The sequence below is a fragment of the Rattus norvegicus genome, chromosome 6 (genome assembly GCF_021556685.1).
Source record: "Rattus norvegicus strain SHRSP/BbbUtx chromosome 6, alternate assembly SHRSP_T2T, whole genome shotgun sequence".
In the NCBI taxonomy this organism is placed as follows: Eukaryota; Metazoa; Chordata; class Mammalia; order Rodentia; family Muridae; genus Rattus; species Rattus norvegicus.
The window spans coordinates 105,612,820-105,640,370 of NC_141539.1; the positions used below are offsets into that span (position 1 = coordinate 105,612,820).

At 43.7% G+C, this 27,551-nt stretch overlaps 1 long non-coding RNA gene and 1 pseudogene across 6 annotated transcripts; one reads left to right on the top strand and one right to left on the bottom strand.

Annotated features, from left to right (window-relative positions):
* The first annotated feature begins 19 nt into the window (after positions 1-19).
* LOC120103565 (uncharacterized) lies at positions 20-26,885 on the top strand. Of its 5 annotated transcripts, none has more exons than XR_015623167.1 (4): positions 20-397; positions 799-992; positions 25,427-25,792; positions 26,745-26,885. It is a non-coding gene; the product is annotated as an uncharacterized LOC120103565 (long non-coding RNA). The 5 variants fall into 5 exon arrangements; XR_015623170.1 differs by lacking the exons at positions 25,427-25,792; positions 26,745-26,885 and adding exons at positions 14,367-14,533; positions 17,025-17,180; XR_015623171.1 differs by having other exon boundaries at positions 314-414.
* Positions 9,836-12,192, bottom strand: Mifl3 (macrophage migration inhibitory factor like 3; annotated as a pseudogene). Its single transcript, XR_015623166.1, has one exon. The product of XR_015623166.1 is annotated as a macrophage migration inhibitory factor like 3 (transcript).
* Positions 26,886-27,551: the final 666 nt, after the last annotated feature.

Here is a 27,551-nt window from a genome sequence, read left to right on the forward strand (position 1 = left end):
TAGGCTCCGCCTCTCCGCCTCCTCCAGCAGCTGATCCCCAGCTGCGGTCGCGCTTCCGCGGTGCGGGGCTCTTCCGCCGGCCGCCGGGCCGGAGAACGCGGGCGCCAGCTGCCCCTCCCCCGCGGACGGCTGCCCGGAGACGGCGGGCGGCGTCTTGCAGCGGCCGCTGCCCGCGCCGAACCACGGTTGATTCAGGATGGCGGCCCCGGTGCACCCCGGCGCGCCGCACTCTGTGAAGTTGGACACGCGTAACAATCAGAGTGGCAGCCGGGCTGTGGGCTCACCCTCCTTCCCTGGAGGGACAGCGGCTCGCCCAACGCTGCTCGCCGCCTCCTGGGGCGCCCAGTTCTCTTTCCAAGCGAGGGATCCCGCGATTAGACTGGAACTCTGGAAGGAGGTTATCTGTGGATTTTTGTCAGTGCACCTGCCCCCTCCCAAAATGTATCACTACCCTTCTATTCTCCAATTTAGTTTTCTAATAGACCCTCACCACCATCCTCCAGTCTATCGGTTTTTTTTTTTTTTTTTTTTTTTTTTTAAAAGGCAGAATTGTTCAAGCTGATAGGACACTTGGTATTCGGGTATGGCGGTGGGGGGTGGGGGTGGGGGAGAAGGGTGAAAAGAGGAATGAGCTGATATAGTAAGTAGCCCTGTGTGGTAGAGCACATGCTATTTTAGCATGCTTCAAGCTCTGGATTCAACCTCTAGCACTAACAGTCCCCAGCCCCACTCCCAAAAGAAAGTGAGAAGAAAATTGCCAAAATCAAATTGACAAAGTCCTCTGTCCTTTGGTTCCAGATGCATTTGCAAGTCACAAGAAACATTATGGCAACATAGCAGTATCTTGTTTCATTGGTAGGGAAGAGGCCAAAGGTCTTGAGAATGGAGCCCTGAGGATGCACAGCTGTTAACCAGCAGCCACGGTATAGGTCAGAAGTAGCTGCCTTCCCATAGTGCAGGAGTCCTCAAGTTGACCTCCATGAGGAAACTGGGTAAGTGCACTGGAATTTTACCAGGTAAAGTTGAAAGTCCCCTTTTCAATGGGGTGCTTTTCCAAGAAACTATCCTCTATCATTAGTGGTAATTGACTGACCTGGAATAGGCAGGTGTCGGGTTTGCCCTTTCAATTTAATTTCAATTATATCCTCAGGTCCAGAGATGGCAAAGAGTGCTCACCTACAACCATTAATGAAAGACGAACTAAGGAAATTCTTAAGAGTAAAAGATGGGCTGAATGAGGAAGTAGTTAATTCAAAAGGTCATAGTACAACATTCTAAACTTACTAGGAGGTCACCAAACACCAAGTAAAAATGAGAATTCAAATGGTATAGAAACCCCTTAAATACAAAAATAAGTAATGCTTTAAAAAAATTTTTTTTAACCTGTGTACACTGTGTAATCCAAGGACTTGGGGAGTGGAGGTAGGAGAATCAGGAGTTCAAGGTCAGCCTGTAGGCTATAGGGGACTCTGGTCTCGAATAATAGTAGCTGGGCGGTGGTGGCCCTTTAATCCCTTTAATCCCTTTAATCCCAGCAAGAGGCAGGCAGGTCTCTGAGTCTACAGAACGAGTTCCTGGACAGCCAGAACTAGACAGAGAAACCTTGTCTCAAAAAAAATAAACAAAATAAGTTTTGTCCATTTATTGCAAGGTTTTCCCCATCTCAGTTCCTTTGCTTGACATGCTCAACTACACATTTAAAAAGGGCCCCTTGGCTCCTTTGTATTAGTGAGCCATTATTTATCCCTGCCTTATTTGCCTACGGTAAGGGAGAGAGGCCTGGTAATGATGTGTCTGAAGTGGCCTTCCTGTGTCAATGTAGGACACACACTCTTCTCCCTGATTAAGTACATACTTTAATCCACAATTTTAAATATGATTCCTTTTCCCCCCCGCAAGTCCCTGGAAAACCTCAGCCTAAAAATAGTTCAGGATCTGGTCACAAGCTGGCTCCATTCTAGGGTTTTGTGGGAAGTTCCCTGTTTAGTGACCATCTAGAGCAGAGATTAGGACCATCTGGTCCTTATCCTACAGTCATTCTGGATAGATTTTTATCATCTCATTTTGACAAATCTAGGGATGGAATCCAGAGCCTGGGCATGCTAGGCTAGTGATCTACTGCTGAACTCTACCCTTGGCTCCTCTGGATTATCTATATTTCTATAAATAGGGGTTCAGTGAAAAATTAAAAAGCATTCATTCAGTTCAGTATGAATTTCAGATGAATGGTGAATCGCATTTTAGTATTAATATATCCATGAACTCTCGGGCATACCCTTTTAAAATAATTATTCGTTGTTCAGACTCACTGGGTATCCTATAATTACTTGCCAAATTAACTCTATCAAGACAGTTAACCACATTATTTCCTTATATTAAGAATGTAAGGGGGAGGGGTGCTGGAGAGATGGCTCAGTGGTTAAGAGCGCTGACTGCTTTTCCAGAGGTCCTGAGTTCAATTCCCAGCAACCACATGGTGGCTCACAACGATCCATAATGGGATCCTATGCCCTTTTCTGGTATGTCTGAAGCAGTGCACTAACATACATAAAATAAATAAATAAATCTTAAAACAAAACAAAACAAAACAAGAATGTAGGGGCTGGGGAGATGTTTCCACAGTTCAGATACTAGTTGCTCTTGCAGAGGACCCACAGCCAATTCTCATCACCCACATGGCCACTAACTACCAGTCCCAAAGACCTGATGCTCTCTAATGCCGAGCGCCTCTACTTGTTGAACTATCTCAGGAGCCCAGTATTTTACTTTTTTTTTAAAATTTATTTTTAGGCAGGTGTGATGGTAGATGCCTTTAATCCCAGCACTCTAGAGGCAAAGACAGACATATCTCTGAGTCTGAGGCCAACTCAATCTACAAAGTGAACTAGGACAGTCAGGACCACACAGAGAAACCCTGACGGACATCTCTTAGGGCCCACTTGTCAGTGTTTCCTTAACTTCAAAGCTTTTGACACATTGATCTTTATAGGGAAACTGAGTAAAACATGACACCCTGCTCTGATGTTGAGGATTCAACCCGAAGCTGCCGGCATGCAAAGCTACACCCCAGGGCTAACTATAATCGTTAAAATTACCATTATATCGGGTTATATAAGGCTATGAACTATATGTATATATGTATATATATATATATTGTTTTGAGACACTATGAAAACTAGGTTGACCTTGAAGTGTCACAGATTACAGATGTGATGTCAACATGCCTAATGACATATTTGTCAAAAAGAAAAAAATGACTTCAGCTGTAATCTCAGCACTACCGAAAGTAGAGACAGGAAGATTGAAATAAGTTCAGGCCAGTATACTCTACATAGTTAGTTTCAGACCAGCCAGGACAACACAGAGACCCTCGCAGAATAAAAAATAAAACAGAAACCATCCTACAATGGAAATACTTCTAAATATCATTTTTCAAAATATCCTTTGGAACAGCTTTTGAAAAGCAGTTGTTTTCTCACTTGTCAAAATGCCAGCCCTACATTGGAACAGAATTTTAAAATATTGTTTCTTAGTATCTGCAAAGTAGTGTACAACTGACAGCTGCCTTATTATCATTGACAGAGTCAGCAGACTGTTAATGCTTGGCTTTTTGTAAAAGCACAAGTTATTTATAGATTCTGACAACTGTCTTAATACTGGACAAGAAACACCTATCAGAGCCATGGATAAAACTGATCCCTTCATGATCAAGCCGTGTGTCATTGTAAACAACTGTATTACACCAGTTCTCAACCTTCCTATTACTGCGATCCTCCGGTGCAGTTCCTCATGTGTGCTGACCCCCAACCGGAAAGTTATTCATTGCTACTTCATAACTGTAATAACTATTTTGAACCATATCGTAAATATCTAATAACAGGGGCTAGTCGATATCTGACCCACAAAGGGACCGAGACCCACATGTTAAGAACCGCTGTAGGGGGCTGAAGAGATGACCCAGAGGCTAAGAGTACAGTTCTTGCAGAGCAATGCATTATTTTGAATGGATCTCAACTCAAACCAACACCCTCTTCTGGACTCTGCAGGTACTGCAGAATGTGCACTTACCTATTACACACAGACTTAACAGTAAAATCTTCTAAGGAATAAAGAAAAATCCTACATAAGATACGTGTCTATAAAAATTAACATCATTTCTTGGCCCCCCAAAAATATTACTTGGGAAGTACCAGCTCCCATTGGTACTGTAAAACTCTTAGGTCTTTCGAGAGTCCAGGACGGCTCAGAACCATCCAGTCAAAATAGAGATGGAAACATCTATATAATAAATAGCAAAGCTGGATTTGTCTTTTTATTATATTTAAAAACTACTATAGCTGGGTGGTGGTGGTGCACAACTTTAATGCCACCACTCAGGAGAGAGAGGCAGGTGAAGCTCTGTGAGTCCCAGGCCAGTCTGGGCTGTAGGGTGAGTTCAAGGACAGCCAGGGCTACATCTAGCTGGGGAGAGGGAAATGTCTTCCATGTTTGAATGACTCATACGCCCTGTGGATATGTTCCTCCTTTTACTGTGAGGTTTTAGTGTATTAAAGGGTGCGGTGGCTCAGGCTTTTTCTGTGTTACAGAGGAATGTGACACACACACACACACACAGTCAAGGAGTTGAAATCAGAAAGGTCAAATGAACTCCCCAGTGTGTGTCCATCACTCATCATCTGTGTAGTATTGGGAAAATTAGGTAACCATTGCGCTGACACATTTTAAAGTGGAATGCTCTTGTAAAGTGGAGGTAAAAACTTGTACTGGGCTAATAAGAGACAGACAAGTTTAGAGAAGTATGATAGTAAACACTTGAAACTTCAGGATTCAGGTAGTGGAGCCATGAGGATTAGGAGTTCAAAACCAGCCTCCGTCACAAAGTGAGTTGAAGCATACCTGGCTTACATAAGACCCTCAAAAAGTCTTTTAAAAAATCAAAACTAAAAAAAGAAAACTTATAGCAGAATTTGGTGGCACACAGCTCTAAGTCCAACATTCAGAAGACTGAGACAGGAGGATGGTAAGTTGGAAACAAGCCTGAGCTACTATAGTGAGACCCCATCGTACAAAACCAAAACAATTCAAGAAATATAATATTTCTAAAGTTTCATAGATGGAGCTAGAGCACACTTCCAAGCCCTGGCCCTCAGGCTTGACCTCTCTGCCATTTCTTTTTTTCTTTTTTTCTGGAGCTGGGAACTGAACCCAGGGCCTTGCGCTTGCTAGGCAAGCGCTCTACCACTGAGCTAAATCCCCAACCCCCTCTGCCATTTCTTTAGGATCATAAAGTAGTCATCCACCTGAATTTCAACTCACCCCACTGTGAAACTGCCCTCGTCCAAACACCACCTCATCCGAGAAGCTTCCCCATTTGATTTCTTCGACAGCCTGTTCCATTACTAACCTGCCCCTGCTTTCTCCACTCTGCTAATACATTTGTATGTTGCTGGTCCTCCTCCCAAAGTTAATAAGTTTGCCCAAATAATTCCCCCAAAAAATATTTAGCACACTTCAATCACAGCACTAGGAAGGCAGAGACAGGTGGATCTCTGTGAGTTTCAGGCCAGCCAAGCTCTACCCAGTAAGACTTTTTCTCACAAATCGGTCAGGGAGTAGCGACTGGAGAGATGGCTCACCGGTTAAAAGCCCTGGTTGTTCTTTGAGATTACCAAGGTTCTGTTCCCTGTATCCACATGGTAGCTCACAACTATATGTAACTCCAGTCTCAGGAGATCTGACAGCGACCTCTTCTGGCCTGCGTGGTATCACGATATCAGGTATGCACCTGATGCACAGACATATATGCAAATATCATACACATAAATGAACTTAAAAAAAAACTAAGGAGGTAAAGGAGATGATGGAGAAACCCTCTTAGATATTTAGGGAAGATTATTCTTTTTTAAAACTTTCCTTTTACATTTATTTTCTCTCTCTCTCTCTCTCTCTCCCCCCCCCCCCCTCTCTCTCTCTGTGAGTGCTATTTTGGTAAGTGTTGCAGTTTCTCTCATACCCCAAGTAGCTCCCAAATAATTAAGACTGGACTATTATATTTACAACTTAAAGGGCACAACAACTGAGTAATATTACTCTATTTTACTCCTCTAAGCTAATCAGGCTACCTCCCAGCCAAAATCCCCACGATACTTCTTACATTTTATGGCTTTCTTTGCTCCAGGTGTTTTCCCATGATCTCTCCAGGACTCTCCCTGTGGAGAATCCCCTTGATTCTCTCTTGTTTCCTTTCCCCTGGCTGGGAGGAAGTCCTGCTCTATTCTCTCTTCTGTTCAGCCACTGGCTGATCAGCTAGCTTTATTCATCAATGAGGCAATAATTGGGGACCAATGTTTGCACAACATTGAAACATGATAGTCTCAGAATAAGGATTGCAACCAGAGAGCTATATCAGATAACTCTGGGTTAGATTAAGAGACTCAACCTCATTGAATGATGTGGAAGAACCATGGAGAATGATCCTGATATCAATTTCAGACCTCCACAGAGATGCATACCCCCATGTCATACTCCCACACATGTAAACACACTTGTTGGGGATTGGTTCCAATGCTTTGAATTAATCCAGCCCCCAAAATTGGGAATCTGTCCGTCCAAATGCTGAAGGTCCTTGTCCACATTTGGTTTTTGATCAATCAATAAAGAACCAACAGTCAGTGGCTGGGCAGGTAGACTGAGGCAGGACTTTTAGATTTGCATGGGTAGGAACTGGGAGAAGGGAAGACAGAGAATAGCCATGGTTCTGAGGGAGATGGGTCAGATATAGAGCTGCAGAGGGAAAATCATCCGAAATATAGGTGAGAAGGAATGTGGGCCCCAGAAGGGCTGCCCAGAGGAGTTAGGGCAACAAAGATAAAAGATAATTTTAGAGGGCATTAAGCCAGGATTACAGGAGGGAAATGTGTGCTGGCGGAGGGGAGAATTAGAACCGTCTTTGAGCTGGGTCAAGGCATAGTAAAATTAACTGGTGTGTGTGTGTGTGTGTGTGTGTGTGTGTGTGTGTGTGTGTGTGTGTTTCATTCTCAAATCCAGATTGCTCCTGGGTTGGGTGCACCAGTGCACCAGTGCCACCCTATGGGAGCCAAAGTGGTATAGCTAAAATCATGGCTACACACACTTGCAAACATATATACACATCCATAGACATCTCTCTCTCTCTCTCTCTCTCTCTCTCTCTCTCTCTCTCTCTCTCTCTCACACACACACACACACACACACACACAGCAATAGAGAAATCAGAAGAGAAGTTTTTCCTCTTAAAACACACACACACACACACACACACACACACACACACACACACACACACACAAGTTAGGAGTTAAAACAAGATGGCTCACCAAATGGAGCACTGTGGCTCAGATGACTGTGAGTTCTATTTATGGGACTGAGATGCTGTAAGGGGAGAACTGACTCCTGTGATTTATTCCATGGTGTGGCATGCTCACCACTCCCAGGTACACACACCTTTAAAAGGAGGAAGCTGCATAGCCCTTCCTGTGCTAGGTTCTGTAGGAGGTCATGAGGTTGTTGCATGTATAGCTCTTTTCCATTTTCAGCCGTCTTTTCCTTTGCCCTTCTTTAGAAGCTCCCTTCTCCACTCTAGGTTCTTTAGCTACTGGCTGAACCACGTCTTCATTCTTTTTTTTTTTTTTTTTTTTTTTTTTTTTTTTGGTTCTTTTTTTCGGAGCTGGGGACCGAACCCAGGGCCTTGCGCTTCCTAGGTAAGCGCTCTACCACTGAGCTAAATCCCCAGCCCCCACGTCTTCATTCTTGAAGGTCCTAAATCTACTTCAACAATCCTTATTTCTCTCCTTGCTTCCATTTGCTGTTACTTTCTCCCATTAAACAGGGAAAACATCACAGGTTTCATTATCCTTCTCTCCCTTTAAATTGCCTTAAAATATTTTTCTTTTTCTTTTTTTAAAAAGATGTATTTATTTATTATATATGAGTACACTGTAGCTGTCTTCAGACATACCAGAAGAAGGCATCGGATCCCATTACAGATGGTTGTGAACCACCATGTGGTTGTTGGGATTTGAACTCAGGACCTCTGGAAGAGCAGTCGTGCTCTTAACCACCGAGCCATCTCTCTAGCCCAAAAATGTTTTTTCACATAATATATTTTATACATGCCAGGCACACACCTTTAATCCCAGCATTTGTAAGACAGAGGCAGGCAGATCTCTGAGTTTGAGGCCAGCCTGGTCTACAGAATGAGTTCTATTACAGCTAGGGCTACCCTGAGAAACCATAAACAAACAAACAAACAAACAAACAAACAAACTGAAACAACACCAGTATATTTTGTTTATATTCTTTCTCCTCTCCCAAGAGAAGGTAGAAAGTTTGTTAAGAGCCAGAGGTGGTGGATGACTCCAAGGAAATAGCATCTTCAGATACAACAGGAGTGATGGATGTATAACACCACACAGACTGATGGTACATGCAAAACTAGAGAATCTCTTTGATTCTGGAGAAATTCAAGTACCAGTTTCCATCAGGCAACAGAAAGCCAGAGGCCAGAGAGGTGGCCTAGCCAGTAAGAACCCTTGATTCTCTTCCAGAATGGGGTGATCTTTCTGTGTACTGTGTAATGATTGACTTGGTATTATTCAAGGACTGATTTCTGTGCCGGCAGAGAGAGAGTACAGGCTGGACTTTGATATTGTTTTTTTTTTAAAGTTTTTTAAAAATTATATATTGAGTACACTGTAGCTGTCTTCAGATACCAGATCCCATTACAGATGGTTGTGAGCCACCATGTGGTTGCTGGGATTTGAACTCAGGACCTCTGGAAGAGCAGTCAGTGCTCCTAATCACTGAGCCATCTCTGCAGCCCGACTTTGATATTGTTAAGCATCACCTGTCTTAGTGGTTTGTAAACACTCCCTGGAACACTTTCTGGTTGGTTTCATAAAGAGCTGAATGGCACGTATAGCAAAGCAGGAGAGTATACTCAGGACCTCCTGGAAAGAGTCTGAGGTAGGAGGTTCATCAGGAGACATGGAGAAGAGACTTGTCAGGGAGATGTGGAGCAAGTCAGATGTATGAAACGAAGGGAGGTAACGAGCCACGTGACAGAACATAAGTTAATATAATGGGTTAATTTAAGTTAGAGAATCTTACGAGCAAGAGTAAGCTAAGGCCTGAAACCTTCAGAAGTAATATAAAAGGTCTTCGTGCTGTCCTTTTTGAGAAGCTGGTGGGTTATAGAAAATGATGCTATACTCCAAGTTCTGTTTCCAGCACCCATGTTGGGCAGCTCTCAACCACCTGTAAACCCAACTCCAGGGAATCCAAGACCCTCTTCTGGTCTCATCAGGTGCCTACATTTTTGCATTCACATACATAAACATACGTGCTTAGGTGCATGCACGCGCGTGCATACATGCACAAACACACACACACACACACACTGTTTAAAAAAAATCCAGTTTCCATGTTATAATTAGAATCAATCACCCCAGTGGCCGAGCATTTTCTTCCTGGCTATTGTTCCAGGGCCGGAGGAGCCCAAACTGGCAAGGTAACATATTGGTTTCTTAGTCAACAGAACTGCTGTGTTTCAAGGCAGAAGCATTTCTCTGTTGAAAACAAAGACTAACAAATCAAAAGGACTCAGAGTTGCAGAAATGGAAGTGAACATTCTGGAAGTGACTATTTTTTTTTTTTTTTGGTTCTTTTTTTCGGAGCTGGGGACCGAACCCAGGGCCTTGCGCTTCCTAGGTAAGCGCTCTGCCACTGAGCTAAATCCCCAGCCCCTGGAAGTGACTATTAAACCATTTATTTTTCCCTACCGGAAGGTGGGCATCGTTAGGGTGGGTAAACACAGAACTCTGCATGCAGCAAGGCTTGAAGAACAGCGGTGCAGTTAAGTGAGGCCCGGACTCAAGCGAGGGTGGAACTGTTCCAGCCCAGGTTGGCTGCATTCATGTTGATGTAGACCGGGTCCAGACTGATATGCAGGCGATCTGACAGTAGGCCGCATAGCAGTTTGCTGTAGTTGTGGTTCTGGGTGCCACCAATCTTACTGATGCTGTGCAGGCTGCAGAGGGTGCAGGGGTCGTTCATGTCGCTAAAAGTCGTGAGCTGGTCTGGGACCACGTGCACTGCGATGAACCGTGCCGGCTTGCCAGTGCCCTGTGCCAGCTGCTGGGTGAGCTAAGAGTGAAACTCCTCTGGCTCAGAGGCGTGGAGAACATTGGTGTTCCTGATGAACATGGCATGGTGGCGGAGAGACTGCGAGCAAGGACTGGAGGACGGTGCAAAGCGTGGTGTGAGCCAAGCCAGGGACCTCATTTCCATCTTTAATCCTTGCTTCCTGGATCCATATATTCTGCTTGCAGAGAAGCAGCAACATATATGAAAACATTTATATTCTTACTAGACAGTTATGAATTTTAAAATGAGAATCCCAGTCACTGAGGGTGCTATTTCTCTCTGGCACTGGCATTAAAACCATAGTCATCAGTCAGCTAGTTCAATATCCCAGCAGATTCTGGGCAGTGATATATATGGACAAATGAATGAGTTCTACAGATGCAAGCATATTACACTTTCCCCCACTCTCATCTGCCTGTCTTCCCCCCCTACCCCAAAGATGCATCATAACGGATCTTTAACCTTGAATTTAATTTTGTTTTTTTTGAGACAATTTCTCTGTGTAGTGCTGGCTGTCCTGGAACTTGCTCTATACACCAGGCTGGCCTCACAGAGATCCACCTACTCCAGCCTCCCAATTGCTGGGATTAAAGTTGTGCAACACCACAGGCTGGTATGAATTTAATGTTTTATAAAGCAGGAAGTTATTTCTTTTCCTTCAATGCTGGTAATAGTTATAGTACCTCTGTGAACAGGAGAAAAGCCGCTTTTCATTGGCACTGGAAGCTTGTGAAGAGATTTGGTTGTCAATGGCTCCTAACTGAACCAACCCGCTCTCTTTAGTCCGAGCTCCAGTGTTACACTGTCAGCTGTGCCCTGTCTTTCATTAGAGAGACGTAATAAGACTGTGAAGGTTATGTCACTATTCTGAAAGATGCATAAGTAAATTTTGTGTTTGAGCTTTCAAAAAAAAATCATGGGTAGGGACAATAGCCAGGGATTTTCTTAGTCTTGCCTTGGAAGTCTTTTTCTTTGACTTGAACTGAATGCTTCATCATCTGAAATGCCTCATTTCTTCAAGTCTTCAGTGTGTTTATACGAAGCCACCTCCAACCTACCATTGTAGAAACTATCAGCATAAAGCAAATGTTGCTTCAAAGTGCTTGTTTTTTATAGACACTTCAACGCAGTTGACTGAAGGTGAGAAGCTGATTGTTGGTGATATTAGTCCATTTTATTGCTCATTGGTAAGCTATTCAACACTACATCTGAGTGTAAGGGTGTGTGTAGAATATATTGGGGAAAACAGAAACATTAATAACAAAGGGTTGTCTCTTTAATGGAGGAAATCAATACCTGTTTTCCATCCAGAGGGCTAGGAGTGAATATTGTTAATGAACTGGAGACCTTTGTCATCTATAGAGCCAGACATTAACCCAAATGCCCCAGAAAATTTATCTCAGACTCTCTATGCCTGGATATTTACTTTTGGTCTATTTCTCAGTCAACAGAACCCATCATTAGGGAAGATATCACGTGGACTTTACAGCCTGGTGACCTTTACACTACCTTGGTCAGAAACTACACCAGATCGTAGGCCCTTAAGCTGTAGAACCTATCTTCAAAGTCACGTGTACTTTGCAAAAAGAGTTTGAAGTAGTCACACCCTAAGCTTTACTGTGCACATGAGATTGGGATGGTTGTTACCAGGATACTTTTTTCTAAAATAAAGTGCCTGGAGTCAGACTCCAGAAGTTTGATCCAGCCTAGCTAACTTGTGCTGAACCCTTTTCCTTCTTATGTCACTGTGATGGTTTGTATATGCTTGGCCCAGGGATTGGCACTATTAGGAAGTGTGGCCTTGTTGGAATTTGTGTGTCCTTGGGTGTAGACTTTAAGACCATCACTCTAACTGCCTGGAAGTCAGTACTTTGCTAGCAGCTTTCAGATGAAGCTGCAGAACTCTCAGCTCTGCTTGCACCATGCCTGCCTGGATGCTGCCATGCTCCTTCCTTGATGATAATGGGCTAAACCTCTGAATTTGAAACCCAGCCTCAATTAAATGTTGTCTTTTATAAGACTTGCATTGGTCATGGTATCTGTTCAAGCAGTGAAACCCTAACTAAGACAGTCAGTCACCCTGATCATTGCCCTGCTGACAGTATGGCTTGTAGGGACCCTCCCCCCCTTACTGGTGTCTGTCTGTCTGTCTGTCTGTCTGTCTCTCTCTCTCTCTCTCTCTCTCACACACACACACACACACACACAGGTATGATAAGTCAACTTGAAATTTCAACTTAGAATACAGGGTTGGGAGTATAGCTCAGTGGTAGAGTGCTTGTCTAGCAGGTACAAGGTCCTGGGTTCAATCCTAATACAGAGAGGGTACAGAGTTGTTGAATATAAAATAAAAGAGAACTGAAAAACAGAAAGTAAAGAGAGGTAGTAGCAGTAGGAAATCAAGGAATAGGTGAGGATTGGAGAAATGGCTCAGTGGTTAAGAACACATTACTGCTCTTATAAAGAACCCAAGTCTGGATCCCAGACTGTAACTTTAGCTTCTTAACACCTCTGGCTTCTGAGAGTGCCTGCACTCACATGCATATAGCAACCACACACACACATGCCGCGCCCAACCTCGACCAGCAAGGAAGACACGACCACAGGAGATCTTCAAGCAGTTTTATTCAGGAACCTTGATTCAATCTTCTGACCTCTCTCTCTTCTGGCTCTCTCTCCCCGGGGAACGCCCTGCACCACACTTAAATAGCTAGCACTGGCCAGTCCTAGCAAGCCACGTGGGTAGATAGGCTGTCACTATGTGGAAGCTATCGGGCCAGGCAGACATAGCCAAATAAGGACTTGTTTACTGCAAGGAGCGCTCACTGTTGGGAGGGTGGAAGGCGGAAACCAGCGCCATCTTTGAGACGCGGCACGTCACAGCTCTCTACACACACACACACACACACACACACACACACACACACACAAGTGGAAACGTAAGGGTTTTTTTGAAAGTCAGTTGTGTTGGAAAGGGTTTTGTTGGGGCAAATACAAGAAGTGTTTTCCTGAAGTGGATTGAGGTAAAAGACTAAGGCAGACTCATGAAGGAACGTTTCACTGAAGCAGACCCAGGAGGAAGGATGTTCTGCTAAAGCAAGCACTTGAAAGGACACATAATGAAGGATTCTTCACCAACAACACACATGTATTGGTCTGCCTTACATTGTGCAGTTGAGCTGCATTGTTGGGACTCCATAGAGAGAACCACACCAAAACACTTCTGGTGATGTGCTGCAGTTTCTTGCCACTTCCATGAACTTGGGCTGATTGGCAGAGTGATATTAGCTGAGGCAAGACCTGTGGAGGGCATGTGATGTTTGGAGATTATAAATAGGACTTGACGGACAGTGACAGAGGCTGAGCTTGGTTTGCTTCTAGAGCTAGCTGTGCAATACTTGTGGGTCTCAAGTCTTTGCTGATCTTCACTTCCCTGAGAGAGGCACAGCCAAGAACTCCTGGTATCCCTCCTGGGTCCCTCCTGCTGACTCAAACCAAAGCTGAAACGTGGCTGTCTCTGCTAGGTTGTGCCACCACTGCTGACTTGTGTTTGCTATCCTGACTGCTGGTGTATCTGTGAAGAGTTTATGAGTGGATCGAGCTGCCGCTGCTAACCTATGAACTGAGCTGTGAATTTCCAGATTACACAGACAGCAGTTGTTCTAAAGAACCTTTCTAAGCAGGTCCTCCTCCTCCACCCCTCCTACCACTACCTCCACCCCTGCATAGCCTTTCTTTCCCACTACCTCTGGTGGGTGGTGGACTAAAAGAAGTTAAAGCATTTAAGAACCATCATTAAAATAGGCATTGAAAAAAATTAAACTTACAACACACACTTAAAAATTAATTTTAAAAGAATTAGACTGGGAAATTAAAGGTTAAAGTTGAGATCATTGAAACCAAACAGCTTGAATGAGAAGCCTTAGATAGCAGAAGCCCAGACCCAGAGAAGAGTCTGATGTCCTCTTTACAGTGGTACCTCAAGTAGTTCAGAGGGAGGGCCCTGCATTGCCATGACCCTTGAGAATGGCTGCAATGTGACAGGTGGAAGTGTCTCAGAAGGAATGTGATGAGGGTATAGGGAAGTCCCAAGCATGTGTGAAGAGCTGTTGCCTGGGTGACACAAATAGAAGCAGGAAGCAACTGGAAGGAGTGAGTCTTTTCTTCTTTCATTATCCTTTCAGGTCTTCCAGTGTGGACAGGCCCTACCAGAGCTGGCAGCCAAGGAGAACTGCAGCAGTCCTGGTCTAGCTCCACCTTACAGAGCTCAGAAGATGGCTTTGAAGGGATGATTCCTTCAGAGAGAGACAATCATTGTTCCGATTACCTACAAAAGTTGAGGAAGAGTTAGGTATGATATAGCACAGGCCTGTGATCTTACAAAAGGATTGCAAATTTGAAGCCTGCTAGGCCACATAGTCAGACTCTCAAAAGGAAAAACAAAAGTAAAAGGATCATGGAGAGATGGCAATTTAGGACAGTTGTTCACATGGCTCTAGCTTGCTTTTTAAAAAAAAATTTTTTTAAAGATAGTGTCTCACCAGACAGTGGTAGTACATGCCTTTAATCCCAGCACTTGGGAGGTAGAGGCAGGCAGATCTCTGTGAGTTAGAGGCCAGTCTAAGTCTACAGAGTTAGTTCCAGTACAGCCAGGACTATACTGAGAAACCCTCCCTCGAAAAAGAAAAAAACAACCACCATAACCACAACCACAACCACAACCACAACCACAACCACAACCCCAGTCTAAACTGTAGTCTAAACTGGAGCTCCCTTTGTAGCCAAGGATAATGACCTTGAACTCCTGACCCTCCTGCTTCTACAGTCATGTGCCACCATGCTTGTCTGGGCAGGTTCTATCTTTAATAGCTAGATGAATAGTGGGGAGAGAGGGGTACAGAGTAACATATATGATGTGGAGAGTAGAGAGGAGGTAGTTTCTAGTATATAGATGATCTGCTAAGGTTGATCAGTTTGAGAAACCTGGAGTCTAATAAAGTGCAATTCAAACTGTACTCTCTAAACTGGACAATCAGAGTCAGCTGTAACACGGGCTTTTCTAGGCCCTCCCTTGCTCAGAATATTGACAAAGGGTTACTTTTACCCGTTAATGCCTAGGCCCTAAGCTAGGCCTGTTCACAACTAGCTCAATTATCTGGATTATATTAATCCAAGTTCTGCCACACAGCGGGTCACCTCTCTTAGATTTCATATGCCCAACTTCTTCAGAGTCTCATTGGTAAATCTCCTGTGCCTGACTCTTCCCCAGAATCTCTCTCTGTCCTCAAGACCTACCTTACTATTCTGCTGTTTGTTATAGGCCATAGGCTTTTTTATTTGAACCAATCAGAAGGTACTTTGGACAGGCAAGGAAGAACAAAGATACACCTTCACATAGTATATATTATCAGCTTTTTATCACTGTGAAGAAAATTCCTTATATAATAGTCCACAAGGGAGCCAGACATGGTGAAATAAGCCTTTCATCCCAGCACTCAGAAGGTAGACACACAGGCAGATCTCTGTGAGTTTGAAGCCATCCTGGCCTACAAGTTCTGGGACAGCCAGGGCTATACAGTAAAACCCCATCTCAAAAATCCAAACCAAACAAATAGATCAGTCCATTGGTAGATGGATCCATAAGGGGTATTAGTCTATTTTGCTCTGGGCATGCTGACTCACACCTATAATCCCAGCAGGTGGGAAGCTGAGACAGGAAGATTAGTATAAATTTGAGACCAGCTTATATCAGAGTGAATTCCACAAAAGCCTAGGCTACAGAGTGAGATCTCAAAAATAAAAACCATCCATCTCCTGCAAATTTATTGATCTCATTTTTCTTTACAGCTGACTATTCCATTTCATATATGAACAGATTATCTGCTGATGGGCATCTAGGTCCCTGCTCTAATAAATGGAGCAGAAATAACCATGGATATGCAGCTTTCTCAATGAAAGGATATGGAGTTCTCTGGGTATATGCCCAGGATAGGAATTGCTGGGTTATAGAGTAGTTCTTCTAAACTGATTTCCATAACGGATGTATTAATTTCACTCTCACTACTGATGCATAAGGGCTCTTCTTCCTTCACATCCTCTCCCACACTGGTTGTCAGATTTCTTGGTACAGCCATTCTGACCAGGTGTCCTGGTATCTCCAAGTAGTTTTAGTTTGCACTTCCCTGTTGACCAAGGAGGTTAAACAGTTTTAAAAAATAGATTTATTATTCATCAGGCTGGAGATATAGTTCAGTGGTAGAGCATTTGCCTATCATACACAAGGCCATGGGATCACCACTGTAAAAAATAAAAAACAAAGTTACAAGTCATTTGTGAGGTTTTGTCTTATTTTTTCTCTTTTTGGTTTTTGAAACAGGTTTTTTTCTTCTTCGTGTAGCTCTGGCCATTTTGAAACTTGCTCTGTAGACCAGGCTGGCCTTGAACTCAGAGATTCATCTGCTGGGTACCACCTGGCAGTGAGGTTTTTTGTTTGTTTGTTTTTTCTTTTCTTTTTTTCGGAGCTGGGGACTGAACCCAGGGCCTTGCGCTTGCTAGGCAAGCGCTCTACCACTGAACTAAATCCCCAACCCTGTTTTTTATTATTTATACAACATTCTGCCTGCATGTATGCCTGTAGGCCAGCAGAGGGCACCAGATCTCATGGTAGATGGTTGTGGGTTCCTGGAAATTGAACTCACATTTTTTTTTTATTGTATAGTTATATTATATTTTATCATTAATAATATAATATTATTATTAACCTTTAAAAATACAATTGAGGGGGTGGAAATATGGTTCGCCAGTTAAGACTACATTCTGATCTTATAAATGATCTCTTTCAGTTCCTGGCACCTATGTTAAAGAGTTCACAACTTTCTGTATCTCCAGCTGCAGGGAGATTTGTCACCTTTGACATGCAAGGGTACCTGTACTTATATGCACCTATCCCTTCCAGCATACATAATTGAAAAAATGAAAATAAATCTTTAAAAATATAACTGAGATCATTACATTGGTTATTTACATGAAATATTCATATATACATTATATTTTAGGTATCTTTGTAGATAATCTTTCACTTTACTAATTTCTTTACATCATTGCTAATATACCATTACAAGCTCTAATTTTTTTTTTTTATTAACTTGAGTATTTCTTATATACATTTCGAGTGTTATTCCCTTTCCCGGTTTCCGGGCAAACATCCCCCTCCCCCCTCCCCTTCTTTATGGGTGTTCCCCTCCCCATCCTCCCCCCATTGCCGCCCTCCCCCCAACAATCTAGTTCACTGGGGGTTCAGTCTTAGCAGGACCCAGGGCTTCCCCTTCCACTGGTGCTCTTACTAGGATATTCATTGCTACCTATGAGGTCAGAGTCCAGGGTCAGTCCATGTATAGTCTTTAGGTAGTGGCTTAGTCCCTGGAAGCTCTGGTTGCTTGGCATTGTTGTACATATGGGGTCTCGAGCCCCTTCAAGCTCTTCTAGTTCTTTCTCTGATTCCTTCAACGGGGGTCCTATTCTCAGTTCATGAACTCACATTCTTTAGAAGAGCAGCCGTGCTCTTAATTTCTGAGCTTTCTCTCCAACCCCTATTGGGCAGTTTTTTGTCAGTTTAATTTCTGCAGTTCTCTATAAATTCTTGATATTAGCCCCTTGTCTGCAGTCTAGCTAGTAGACTTTCTCCCATGCTGTGGGCTGTCCTTCTATTGTACTGATTGTTTCCTTTCTGTGACGAAGCTGTTTTCATGTGGTCCCTCCTAGCTTTTGGTACCTGGAGCCAGTTCCTGTGCTGTTGAAGTTCTGTTGGAGAGATCTTGCCTACCCCCATGTTCTGAGGAGTGTTCCCAGTGCTTTCATCTAGTGGCTTCAGCATTTCAGGTTTTTAATTAAGGCCTTTGATCCATTTCAAGTTGACTTTTATATAAGGCAAGAGATACTAATCTAATTTCACTATATTTCAGGTGGAGATCCAGTTCTGCCCGCATTGTTGTTGAATAGACTACCTCTTTTTCCAATGTATGCTTTTATTGGTGTTTATTTATGGGTTCTTGATTGTGTGGTATTGGTCTACATGTTTCTATGTCAGTAGCAGGCTTAGCATGTATACTATCAAGTGAGTTCACCTGATCTCAGAAGAAGAGAAAGCACATGTGGGCTTTTATACATGGATCTGAGCCTATAATGTACACATGTACACATGTGAACTAGTGTGTGCTAACAGCACTTGGAGAGGAGAGCAAGAGGGTCTGCTGGGTGATGAAAGAGGACAAGGCAGGGAAAACAGGAGCTGTGAAAGAGGACATAAAGCCTATTGTTTTTCTAGTGTGTGTGTGTGTGTTGGATAAGTTCATAAAAACGATACTGAAAGTGTAAAACCCTAAGTGAAGCCCCCTGGTTTCAGAGTGGCAGTCCTCACTTTATAGAAGTTCACTGAGATAGAGTTTGGGGCAGGGAAAGTGTTGGTTTGAATTGCTATGGTCATCTAGTTGTGTGATGTTTTGTGATTTTATTACAATAAAAAGTAATTTTCACATTAAAAAAAGGTCTCTTAGTTCATGGGACCAGTTTCTGTTGACCATAGCCACTGCCTTTGGGCCTCTGTGAGGTAGAGAGCATGGCGGAGAACATGTATCTGAAGCCTGTTTTACCTCATGACAGCTGGGGGAAGGGGAGAAAAGGTGGGAGTCCCAGTATCCCTTTCAAAGAGTGTCACTACTGGACCTAACGCCCACTCACTAGCTCTACCCCTAACAAGTTCTGCCTTGGCACCAGGCTGAAGACCAAACAGTCAATATACGGGCCTTTGGGAGACATTCTAGATCCAAGTAACAGTGCTCTCTCTGCTTTGCCTCTGTCTCTCTGTCTCTCTCTCTGTGTGTATGTGTACATGTGTGTGTGCAGTAGCTTTCTCAGTTTATTTCTGAGCCCTTTAGTCCTCTAGTCTGTTTTATTGGTATACCTGTTTTTATGCCAGCAATAGGCTTAGAATATATATTAGAAAGGGAGGTTGCTTAATCCTAGAAAGAAAAAAAGTTCTCCTTGAGAGTAAAAATAAACATATTTACATACATTACATACATACATATATGTGTGTCACATGTTTCCCTTAAAATAATTCTAATTTAACATATGAGAGCTCTGCTGCATATACACCTGCATGCCAGAAGAGGGCATCAGATTAACACCATGTGGGTCCTGGGGATTGAAATCAGAATCTCTGGAAGAGCAGCCAGTGCTTTTAACTACTGAGTCATCTCCCCAGCCTGTGTTTCCCTTTTAACACTAGTTTTTGGGTTTTTTGTTTGTTTGTTTGTTTTTTGTTTTTGTCTTGAAACTCACTATGTAGTTCAGGCTAGCCTGCAAACCACAGGGATCAGCCTACCAAGTACTTGGGTTACAGGCCAAGTAATTGTATTGAGGTATTGTATCTGGTATATTAATTTGATTCCCCTCCCCTCAGCCTCCCAAAGGTCCTTGCTATGAAGCCTGGCCTGGCTTAGAATTCACTGTGTAGACCAGGCTAGCCTCCAACTCACAGAGATCAGAGATCCCATCCTTTCTGCCTACCATATCTGTCATGGACCAAGGTTTAAGTAGATTTTACTGTTATAATACAAACCCCACTAAGCAGAACCAATATATATGGTCCCAGTTGTCACCATGGAGACGTGAAGAGGTCAAGCCTGCCAAAGAGGTAACTGGAACCGAAGGGCATGATTCCAGGGAAGGCTAGCCGGGAAAATAGGACACTATGTAGTCCAAGTCGACCTAGAACTGGAAGTCCTCCTGCCCCTGTCTTCTAAGTGAGGGGTTTACAGGCGAGCACCCCTCACCCAGTCTTCATCAAAGCTCTGTGCAGGATTTTTCTCGCCTGGGCACTTTGGGCAGCACTGTCCTAAGAATTATTTACAGCATTATTTGGATTGGAGATTCAGGGTCCTCCTCCTATAAAATGAAAAAAAAATCCAATTTTATTACAGGATGTGGCTGGTAGCTTTCTTCTGGAAAGAAATTGAAATTTCCCATAAAATACCTGTACACATTCTTTTTTTTTTTTTTGCCATCAATAAGAAATTTACTTTAAAAAAATCCAAATGCTGGCATTGTCCAGAAAATTTTAACAGGTTTATTTATAAAGTTGAGTTGTTGAAGTGTGTTCACTGAAACATTTTGCTTGCATTAATGCTTTACCTCTTGCATTTATATTAAAAATTCGTACACAAATGAGTGTGGAGAAACTGTCAATACCTGATTCTGTCCCCTGTGTTTCCGCTTGCCATCATAGACCCCCATGGAAAAATATCTAACATTCAGAACTGCTGATAACAGGAAGAGGAAAAAAATTTTTTTGAGAATGAAATGTTTCCTCTCACTCTGGACTGTTAAACACATTCTTCGCGCATGCGGCGTGCTAGCTGGAGGTCTTTTGGCATAATTGTTAATATGTCTGGCAGGGATAGCATACAGGTTGGTATCTTCAAAAAGGCCAACCAGATAGGCCTTACTTGCCTCCTGCAAAGCACCAATCGCTGCACTCTGGAAGCGCAGATCTGCTTTGAAGTCCTGAGCAATTTCTCGCACCAGACGCTGAAAGGGGAGCTTGCAAATCAGAAGGTCAGTGGACTTCTGATAGCGTCTGATTTCATGGAGTGCCACAGGCCTGTAATGATGCATGCGGAGAGGTGACTCTGGATCCAGTAGAGGGCGCACTCTTGCGAAAGGCTTCTGTAGCCAGTTGTTTCCTGGGTACTGTACCACTGGTGGATTTGCAGGCAGTCTGCTTTGTATGAGCCATGGTATGGGGACCTCCTTACTTACCCGGCTTCTCCTCCGCCAGAGCTCAGCAAGCAAGCGGTGGTGGCCTCTACACATTTCTAATAAACAAATGGGATCCAAGTTTCTAAGAAACCAGTTGCTTGTCCACTTACCTTCTGTTACCACGGTAGTCAGTGACATTTACCATGCACTTTTCCCTTTTTGAATCTAATCAAGCCATGATGTTTTCTGCCTCTCACTTCTGCCCCGGTAGGCAGGAACACGTGCCTCGGGAAAGGCAGCAACAGGGGAGCTAGGAAGACAGTAGTTGATCAATTTTCCAAGAAAGGCTGGCATGTTATCAAAGTGCTGTGTCTGATATTAGAAATCCTGAAAAAACCAGTACTCGAGGCACCGAGATAGTATCCAATGGCCTCAGAGGCTGTGTGCCTGAGGGGTGCCTTCGGGATCTACAGAATAGTGAAGCCACATTTAGAAAATTCAAGCTAGGGCTGCACGGTGGTGGCTCATGCATTTAATCCCAGCACTGAGATGGATCTCTGTGAGTTCAAGACAGCCTGGTCTACAGAGCAAGTTCCAGGACAGCCAGGACTACACACAGAAACCCTGTCTTAGAAAAGAAAAGGAAAGGACAATCCAGGAGAGATGGCTCCGCAGTTCAGATCACTGGGTGCTCTTCCAGAAGTCCTGAGTTCAATTCCCAGCACCTACACAGTGCTCACTACTGCCAGATGCCCTCTTCTAGAATACAGATAGCTACACAGGCAGACAGAACATCCGTATATATCAATAAGTCTTTTTTAAAAAATAGAAGTACAAATTTGAGCTAATTGCTGAACATGTTCAGGGCAAAAACTGTCTGTCTTCCACAGCATGGATCCTAAATGTATTCCTGGAACTGTAGTAGAAAATATTAAAACTATTAAAAATCCCGGAATGGGGGCTTCTGCCCTGCCTTTGGTTATCGAATTCCAGGACAAAACCACACACGCAGCCTTTGTATTTTTAATATGCCTGTAGCAGCACAGTAGCTGGGCAGCTGCCTACCCTTCCTGCTGCTAGACTCTACTTTGCTAACCCGGAGTTCTTACTCACTATTCACCATGATCCATCTGGGCTGCTCTTAACCCCAGTTGGGCAGCCCTAGGGCCAAGCTCTCTTGACCTGTATCCCATGTTGGCTTCCTTTCTCTTTTTTTGCATGCTCTTCTACCCTTCGGCTGCTGGCTTCTTCCTCCTCCTTCCCTCCTCACAGTCCTCTCTCAGCCAAGCCCACAAAACTCCAACTCCCACTTCTGTCTAGTCTTTATTTATCAATCACGATTAACAGGGTCACTGAGCGTCTTACATCCGAACTCTCTTGTCTCTGGGGCCCCTGTCTTGGGGCCCCAAATTAGCATTAGAAATACAAGCAGCATTAGGCCAGCCCACTACAGGGCACAAAATATATTTCGTGGTCAGAAAATAGCAGCCCATAATGGGATCTCCTGTGATTAGCAAGACAACTGATTTTTTTCTTCTTCATCTGATCTGTGTTTGTTTTACTAAAACACGAACAAACCAACACCACCATATACTGGAGACCTTGCAAGAGCAGGTCGGCCAGATCCATCAGATGATGGAAAACCTGACCCCAGAGGTACAAATGGCTTCAAAGAATGGCTAATAAACTGACTTCAGGCAGCACCGAGGAAGACCGAGGAGGGCCACCAGGTGTATCCTCGTCACTTTGTCCTCTTTAGAAAAGTGCTGGAAGCTGTGCAGCTGGAGAAAACTCCTGGAGCTTCCACGTGGACGTGACCGCTCTGGATTAGCTGCTGCTGCTGCGGCTGCTGCTGCGGCTGCGGCTGCTGCTGCGGCTGCGGCTGCTGCTGCGGCGGGTGCGGGTGCGGGTGCGGGTGCGGGTGCGGGTGCGGGTGCGGGTGCTAAAGCATTGGTTTATTTTTTTCTTTTTTTTTTTCTTTTTCTTCTTCTTTTTCTTTTTTCTTTTTTTCGGAGCTGGGGACCGAACCCAGGGCCTTGCGCTTGCTAGGCAAGTGCTCTACCGCTGAGCTAAATCCCCAACCCCTATTTTTAAGGTTTATTATTTTTATCTTTTTAAGTGTTCTGTTAGCCCGTACATAGGTGTATGCATGCAGTACCTGCAGGGTCCAGAAGGCGCTGGAGTTACAGAGAGCCATGTGTATGCTGAGAGGTGACTCTGGATCATTCAGAACAACCAGGGCTCTCAGCCACTGAGTTATCTCTTCAAACACAAGTGCTAACGTTGGATGAGCTGTAACACCGGTCCAAGAATCTGTTTAAAATTAAGATTTGGATAATTTTAAAGATTTATTTTTAAATTACGTGTATGTGCACATGCCTGTAGGTGGGCATGTGCACACGAGTGTGGGTGCTGGACGAACAACCACTGAGTCATTTCTCCAGGCCTAAAATTCAGACTTTTTTTTTTATGATGATAAATAAAAAGACATATTTCTGGTTACAAAGAAAACAAAAAAAAAAAATCTACCACAGTGAATATTTTAAATGGTAAAGCCATGACTCTCATACAGACATGGGATGAAATGTGGCTCAAAGACTTTTTATTTAATTCACTAATGAGGGAACCAGGAGATATGTCACAGTAAGTTCAAAGGACAATACAATGACCAGACAAGTATATAAGCCATTCAGCAGTGCTGAAATCAGTTTCCCCTTCTCCTTGTTTTCCCTTTTCTTGACCTTTTCTCTCCCTCACCCCCAACCCCTGCTTCCCTTTGGCAACATGGGGATTGCATCTTGAACATCATTCAAGAGAAGCAAGTGTTCTGCCAGTCAACTGCAGCCCTAGAGAGGAACTCAATTCTTTGTTGATAAAAGCTAGCCTAGTGCACTTTGGGGAGAGGGAAGTCATCAGAAACTTACCAAATGGAGTTTATTTGCATGTCTGAAAATAACTATTAATATCAGCTTTCCAAGAATGTATGTTGTCAGGACTTTTCAACAGCTCCACAGACCCTGATAACCAGAGCAGAGGGGAAAGTAGTTTTCTACTTCCAAGGGATCTCTTGGCCCATGTAAAAGTCATTCCCATCCCTAGCCTTCAGGGGAAGGCAAATTAGAGCTATCATGTGATCCCACTTCCCCTCAGTGAGAATGGCACTCAGCGATAAATTGAAGACATACATTGGAGAGAATGTGAAGAGAATGAATTCCCTTGTTTTCTTTTGGTGAGGTACAAATTAATACAGTCATTGTAAAAATCAGTTTTTAGATTTCTTAAAAAAATCAAAACTAGGATTACCATATGACCCAGATATTTTGCTCCTGGGCGTATACCCAGGGAGCTCCATACTCTACTGTGGGGAGATCTGCACCCTGTGTTTACTGTTGCAAATAATTGGAATCAACCTAGTCATCAATCAACAGATAATTAGATAATGAAAATTTGTTGTATATATAAGAATGGAATATAATTCAGTCCCCAAAGAAAACTGAAATAAAGAGTTATCAGGAAAATGTGCAGACTTAGAATGTATAATAGTAGTGGGGTGGTGGTGGTGCACGCCTTTAATTCCAACACTTGGGAGGCAGAAGCAGGTCGATCTCTGAGTCGGAGGCCAGTCTGGTCTACGGAGTGACTTCTAGTTAGAGTTTCATTGCTACAGAGAGACCATGATCAAGGCAACTCACGAAGAACAACATTTAGCTGGGACTAGCTTACAGGTTCAGAGGTTCAGTTCATTATCATCATGGTGGGAAGCATGGCAACGTGCAGGTGGACATGGTGTTGGAGGAGCCAAGAGTTCTACATCTTGACCCAAAGGTGGCAGAAGAGACCGTCATCTGCAGGCAGCCAGGAAGAGGCTCTCTTTTCATGTGGGGCAGAGCTTGAGCAGTAGAAGCCATAAAGGCCACCTACACAGTGGCACACTTCTTCCAACAAGGCCATACCTCCTAATAGTGCCACTTCCCAAGGGCCAAGCCTATTAGAAACCACCAGATAGCAAAGGCTACACAGAGAGAGATTGTCTCAAAAAAAAAAAAACACATTAACTGAGGTCACACAACCTGGGGGCAGGCGTGGAAGGGGAGAAACACCGTTCTTACTGTGTGGAATCTAGCCCCATAGCCTGAGCAAATGTATGTGAGTACAGTATAACACAAGAAAGGGCTAAACAGGGACAGAGGGAGGCTGAGTGCAGACAATGGACACAAGTTATGAGAGTGGAGATAAAGCTAATTATTTTCCAGTGCTCTCATGGATATTTTGCTTTTGGTAGCACATCAGTACATGAAAACACTTGACAGTGACTCACAGCTTCCGTTCCAAGTGACTGCTCTAACCGCATAGGAGTTCACTGAGTTATGTATAGTCTTTGGATCTGGTTAATTTCTCCGATTTTTTTTCATTTGCAACTTTTTAATATTAAAGTTAAATCTTTATTAGATTCGTTCGTTTTATTTTATGCGTGTTTTGCTTGCAGGTGTAGATGTGCGTCGTGCGTGTGGGTAGTGTCTGCAGAGGTCAGAAAGGAGCATCAGGTCCCTTGAACTGCAGTTATGGAGGGTTGTGACCCACCTCCTGTGTTCTGTGAATCAAACTGGCTTGCAGATGCTTCCCTACTCCCTGGCCCCGACACTTTCTATTATGCCCTACCATGTACCTTCTTCGCTGCAAGACAGTAATGGAATTTTAAAATTCATAACCAAGCCTGATGTACGCTGAGCATGGAGGTATATATATGCCTGTATATGGTTGGAAATGTGACCCGTTTCTTCCTCTGGTCAACTGCTGTCATGCCTTCCCCCACCCTCCTTTATGGACTCCCCTGCTGGAACTACAAATCCAAGTAAATTCCATATGTTGCTTTGGGTTATGAAATCTTTTTTATGGTTACAAAAAATAGACCAGGTAGGATGACACATGCCTCTAATATTAACACCTGGTAAGTGAATGCAAGTGAATAAGTTCAAGGCCAATCTCAGCTACATGATGAGTTCAAAGCCAGTCTCGGCCATTTGAGATCTGGTCATCCTACCCCCTCCCCCCAACCCCAAACAAACATAATATAAATCAGTTGGTAAGAATCTTGCTGTGGGAGCAAGGACCTGGATTAGAAGCCCCAGGATTCACATGAAAGTCAGGCATGGAGCCTGGCATGTTAGTGAGTACTTTTAATGCCAGCATTTGGTAATTAGAGGCAAGAGAACCTCAAGGCCAGCCTGGTCTACATACTGAGTTTCAGGCCGTCCAAAGCTACATAGTGAGACCTCGTCAAAAACAAAACACATAACCACAGCATTGAAGATCAAAGATAGGTGTCTCCCAAGAGCTTCCTACCCGACAGCCTTGCTACAAAGGTGAGCTGCCATGTTGGTGAGAAATTGTGTCTCAAGGCACTAAGGTGGAGAGGGGAGAGGTCATCCAGAGGCTGAAAGTTAAGCCTGGTGACCCTAAGTCTGATACTCAGAACCCATTTAGAGGTGGAAGGCGGGCACCGCCGTCTACACATGTTCCTTGGTGTGCTCTCTCTCTAGTTCCCACGTATGAAGGGAAAGACACCCACCCTGCTCTGGTTTCCCCATGTGCCCACCTGCATATACACACCACACCATAAAAGGGAGAACGGCCTTAAGCCTGTAATCCCCTCCCGAAAGGAAAACTGCCCTTGACTACTCACTCACTCTCTGGTATTGCTGATCCCGCATCAGGCAGAAATCGAAGCAATGACTTTTACTGAACCCTCATTTCTCAGTATAATACCCCGTTGTTAACTAGATTGAATTTCTTGTCTTCTCCAGGGAACAGCAGTCTTCTGCAGGGTCAGAAGTAACAGTGATCTGGAGCTATGGAGGAAGTATGGTGTTCTAACGCTCGTGAAACACACTGAACTGTGTAACCGTGGGAGACTCCTTGTTGGATTTCTCTTCAGATAAAGTCTCTTTACATAGCCTGGCTGTCCTAGAACTTACGATGTAAACCAGGCTGGTTTTGAACTTGCAGAGATCCACCTGCCTCTGCTTCCTGAGTGATGGGACTAAAGGCATATGCCACCATGCCCAGCTCAGGAGGTCACTGTTTTAGAGTGAGCTCCTGAACCAGGTCCACAGTGAGTCACTCGTGCTGAAGCTACAAGGCCAATTAGAAATCGCAAGGGCTTAGATCCCCACACACTTAGATCATTATTCCTGGTTTGTTGGATTCCATTTTATGGATAACAAGGGATGCGGTACAAAGGAAGTCCTCTCTGTTAGAGCACTTAGAGCAGAGCAAACCCAGGGAATCTGGCCTGGGGTCTTATTTCTACTGGTATTTTCTTGCTCTTTCTATATAAAATCTACCATTCTTCCATCTCCCAGTGGGATCCTGAGTAAAAGTCAATACAGCCCATATTAAATTTGTTATAGTTTTTAACTTGATAGAACAAAATTATCCTAATTTTAAGTTTTCAGACATTCATTTGGGAACAAAATAAGCTTCCTTTTTGTTTGGATTTTTTGTTTGGTTAGTAGATTTTGTTTGGGAGACACAATGTAGGCATAGATGTTTTACAACATACTTTTAATAAGGGTTCAACTTCTCAAGTCCACCACCAGCAGAGGTAGTGG